The sequence below is a fragment of the Pan troglodytes genome, chromosome 6 (genome assembly GCF_028858775.2).
Source record: "Pan troglodytes isolate AG18354 chromosome 6, NHGRI_mPanTro3-v2.0_pri, whole genome shotgun sequence".
NCBI lineage: Eukaryota > Metazoa > Chordata > Mammalia > Primates > Hominidae > Pan > Pan troglodytes.
Genome location: NC_072404.2, coordinates 38,707,112 through 38,712,517, shown reverse-complemented (window position 1 = coordinate 38,712,517; position 5,406 = coordinate 38,707,112).

Sequence of the window (5,406 nt, the reverse complement as noted above, 5' to 3'; positions counted from 1 at the left end):
TCCCATGTCCAAGAAGAATAAGGATACACTGACAATTGAAGGGTTAGGAGGGTGGAGAAGAACTTTATTGAGCAATGGAATAGCTCTTAGCGGAGAGGGGATGCAGAGGTGGTCTCCTGCTCACCCCCCTCCCCCGTCGGTTGGTTTCTCTCTCAGTGTGGCTGAGTCTGGGGCTTTTATGAGCTCAGAATAGGGAAGTGCATGCTGATTGGTTTGTCAGTATGCAAAGAAAGGCTAAAGCAAAGGCAGCCCTCAAAGGTGGGTATGGCAGTGTAGAAAACCAATTAGGAAAGGGTAGGTATATGTAAAATAGGTGAAGGGTGGAGAATCAATCAGAGGAAAGCATGTCAAATGGGAAGACAGATTCTCAATCTCATCTGTAGATTTGACTTATAGCTTGGCTTTCAGGTTTTATACTATCTTCAGCTTGGAGGTGGGGTTTCTCCAGGGACCTGCTCCTATCTGCCTAGGCATTTGTCTGCCTACTGCTGCTATAAAGAGCACTGCATCTCTCTGACCACAGTGATTTTTTTCCTTCAGAGCTACGTGATGCTTGCTGAGTCAATGAGTATAGTTTAAGTTTTTTGGAAATAAGATTTCTTTCAGTGGAGGCTGCTAAATTGGTGGCCATCTATGCCTTCTAGTGTCCATCTTTGCCACCACAATGACATAAGAATAAATCAATACAAAGGAAGGTGAGGCTGAGAGAGGGAGAAAGTGCTGACTGTATAATTTCAGCACCTAGATACAGTCATTCCTGAAGCTTCACCGTGGACATTTCACATATGTGAGCCAATAAATTCCTTTTTTTTTTTTTTCCCTTAAAACAGCTTGATTTGGATTTTGGTCCATTGTTATTTTCAAAAGAGCCTTGATGCATAGTTGCTTAAGTGGAAATATTGATCCCTGGGTCTTCTTGGTGAGAAAATAAATCACTGTTGTTGTATATCTAACAAGGCAAATATTTGAATCAGTCAAAACTCTTTCAATTGCAAGTGAGAGAAACCTGACTCGATTGGTTTCAGCACAAAATTATATCTTAACATTTTTAGACTACTTGCTTGCTGACTCTAAGGTCACTGATTATGGCTGGACAATTTCTTTCTTTTCTTTTACCCTAAAGGAATTAAATAAAAGGGTTCATGCTTATAATCCCAGCACTTGGGGAGGCTGAGGCAGGAGGATTGCTTGAGCCCAGGAATTCAAAGCTGGAACGAGCTGTGATCGTGCCTCTGCACTCCAGCCTCAGCATAGCTAAAATTACTGTCTAACTGAACACCTTTTTAAGAAATATACAAATATAAAAAATATAGAAAATATAAAAATATAAAAAGAGGGCCAGGTGCTGTGGCTCACACCTGTAATCCCAGCACTTTGGGAGGCCAAGGTAGGCAGATCAACTGAGGTCAGGAGTTGGAGACCAGCCTAGCCAACATGGCAAAACCCCATCTCTATTAAAAATACAAAAATTAGCCAGGAGTGGTGGTGTGTGCCTGTAGTACCAGCTACTCAGGAGGCTGAGGCATGAGAATCACTTGAAGCCAGGAGGCAGAGGTTGCAGTGAGCTGAGATTGTGCTACTGCACTCCAACCTGGGCAACAGAGTGAGACTCTGTCTCAAAAAAAAAAAAAGGCCAGGCATGGTGGCTTACATCTGTGATGCCAGCACTGTGGGAGGCCGAGGTGGGCAGATAACCTGACGTCAGGAGTTCAAGATCAGCCTGGTCAACATGGTGAAACCCTGTCTCTACTAAAAACACAAAAATTAGCCAGTTGTGGTGGTACATGTCTATAATCCCAGCTGAGGCAGGAGAATCGCTTGAAACTGGGAGGCGGAGATTGCAGTGACTCAAGATCATGTCACTGCACTCCAGCCTGGGCAACAGAGTGAGACTCTATCTCAAAAAAGAAAAAAACAAACAACAATAACAACAAAAAACCAAACAACAACAACAAAACCACATCATTTTCCTGCATTGGTATTCCTTCTGGCTGATGACATTCCAGGAGTTTTTTTTTTTTTTTTTTTCTTAATTAAAGCTTCATTTGCCTGAAGAAGCCAGATAAGTTTCTCACTGGTTCAAAAATAATTATGTGTATGGAAGGATAAAAAGACACTTATGTGACCAGGCATGGTGGCTCATGTAATTCCATTGCTTTGGGAGACCAAGGTAGGAGGATCACCTGAGGTCAAGAGTTTGAGACCAGTCTGGGCAACATAGTGAGATCCCCTGTCTACAACAACAACAACGAAGACACTTATGCAATGGTGTTGCTGTTCAGTGATATTGTCTCCACTAAATTTGTGGTCTGTATATGAGTGCATGTGAAATGGATTTCTGTATACCTCAAACAACATAGAAACATGGCACAGAAGATGCGAAAACAGAGAATGCTGTTGGTGTATATCAAATCACAAAAGAATTTCAGAAAGAGTGGCACTTCATAGAAAATTAATGTGAACGTATTATCCAAGAAGAATCATGTTCTAAAAGGGAAAAAAAGCAGCTATTTATCCTGATGCAAGTCTTCCAATAATCATAAAATTGGCCAGCTCTTATGGACAATCTCCATGCAATTGGCCATGATCTATCCCTGTAATACACTGTAATTCCAGTTACTCAGGAGGCAGGAGGATTGCTTGAGGATCGGCCTGGGCAACATAGTGAGACTTCATTTCTAACAACAACAACAAAAATTAAATTAAAAGGGAAGGAAAAGTGAACAGAGCTTAAGGGACCAATGGGACATTATCAAGTGAACCAATTTATGCATTGTGGGAGTCCAGGAATGAGGAAAGAAATAGAAAGGGGCACAGAGACTATTTACATAAATAATGGCCAAAACTTCTCAAATTTGATGAAATCCGTGAATATAAAAATCCAAGAAGTTCAACAAATTCCAATTAAGATGAACTCAAAGAGATTCACAACAAGACACATTATAGTCAAACTTTTGAAAGACAAAGACAAAGAGAGTATCTTTAAAGCAGCAAGAGAAGCAACTCATCTGACAAGGGATCCATAATTAGATTATGTGCAGATTTCTCATCAGAGACTTTAGAGGCCAGAAGGCACATGGCTAATATATTCAAACTGCTAAAAGGAAAAACCATCAATCATATGTCCTATATCGAGCAAGACTGTCCTTCAAAAATTAGGGACAAATTGAGACATTTCAAGATAAACAAAAGCCAAAGAAGTTTATTACCATTAGACAAGCCCTGAAAGAAATGCTCAAGGGAGTTCCACAGGCTGAAATAAAAGAACACTAGGCTAGGCACCGTGGCTCATGGTTGTATTCCCAGCACTTTGGGAGGCTGAGGCAGGTGGATCACTTGAGGTCAGGAGTTTGAGAACAGCCTGGCCAACATGGTGAAACCCTGTCTCTACTAAAAATACAAAAATTAGCTGGGCGTGGTGGCATATGCCTGTAATTCCAGCTATTTGGGAGGCTGAGGCACAAGAATCGCTTGAACCCTGGGGGTGGAGGTTGCAGTGAGCCAAGATTGAGCCACTGCACTCCAACCTGGGTGACAGAGTGAGATTTTCTTGGAAAAACGAGACAAAAATAAATTAAAAAAAAGAAGAAATAAAAGAACACTAGACAGTAAGCAGAAGCTATATGAAGAAATAAGGATCTCAATAAAGATAAATAGGTAATTATAAAACCTAGTATTGTAACAATGGTTTGTAACTGTAGTTATTGCCTTTTTTTCTTTCTTTCTTTTGTTTTTTAGATGGAGTTTCACTCTTGTTGCTCAGGCTGGAGTGCAATGGCGCAATCTTGGCTCACCGCAACCTCCACCTCCCGAGTTCAAGCGATTCTCCTACCTCAGCCTCCCGAGTGGCTGGGAATTACAGGCATGTGCCACTACGCCCGGCTAATTTTTTGCATTTTTAGTGGAGACGGGGTTTCTCCATGTTGGTCAGGCTGGTCTCGAACTCCTGACCTCAGGTGATCTGCCTGCCTCGGCCTCCCAAAGTGCTGGGATTACAGGCATGAGCCACTTTAGCAAGTCTCTAAAAATAAATAAAGAATAAAATCTACCACCAAAGAAAAGCTCTGGACCTAATTGCTTCACTGGTGAATTCTACCAAACATTTAAAGAACTAACACCAGTTTGGCCGAGTGCAGTGGCTCATGCCTGTAATCCCAGCACTTTGGGAGGCTGAGGCAGGTGGATCACAAGGTCAGGAGATCGAGACCACGGTGAACCCCGTCTCTACTAAAAATACAAAAAATTGGCTGGGTGCAGTGGCGGGCGCCTGTGGTCTCAGCTACTTGGGAGGCTGAGGCAAGAGAATGGCGTGAACCCCGGGGGACAGAGCTTGCAGTGAGCCAAGATCACGCCACTGCACTCCAGCCTGGGCGACAGGGCGAGACTCTGTCTTAAAAAAAAAAAAAAAAAAAAAACTAACACCAATTCTTTTCAATCATTTCCAAAAAAATTAAAGAGAAAGGAAAACTTCCTATCTCATATTGAGGCTAGCATTACCCTGATACAAAGCCAGACAAAGACGTTATAAGAAAACTACACCCCCAAATCACTTATCAACATTAATGCAAAAATTCTCAACAAAATGGTAGGAAAACAGGTTGAATACCTTATTAACAGGGTAATGCACTATGACCAAATGGAATTGATTCCTGGAATACAAGGATGGTTCAACACACACAAATCAATAAATGTAATATGCCACATTAACCTACTTGCACCTACTTGCTGCAAAACAAGTAAGAGGCCCAGGGAAGGTGTCCGTTTAGATTCCATATGAATTTTAGGATTGGTTTTCCTATTTCTGCAAAAAAAAAAGTCAGTGGGATTTTGCCAGGGATTGCACTGAATGTGTAGATCACTATAAGGGTGGTAATAACACAAGTTTAAGATTAAAGACATTCTTATTAAGGGTTTAGCTGATTGGTACATAACAAGTGCTGTGTATGGTAGCTTTTATTTTCATCTCCAGAACCTATACCTTGCTAAATACAATATACATTGACTATGTTTTAAGCATGGATCATATGATCTGAAAATTGGAGAATTTATATGCAGAGTATTGCTTTCTTCCAAAAATGGCGGAATCCTATTGCTATGTAATGAGCAGCTCCCGTGGGTCTGGTCACTAGGGATCTACAAACATGACTTGCACAAGACCCCTTGCCTCGGTCGGGAACCTCAAAGGGGCAGGGAGATGAGTGTGGCCTGGCGGGAACCCTGAAGCTCCTGGAAGCTTCCCCAGGCTCCCAACCAGGGCCCCGCCCCGCCTCGGCTCCAGCCGCCGCCAGCGGGCGCTCCCCGCCCACCGGCGGCTGGGCTCTGGGGCTCTGCGCACCGACTTGGGGCCGGCCGCGGGCAGGCGGGGATCTGGCGGCCGAGGCCGGGACTTCGGGTCCCCTCCCGGGC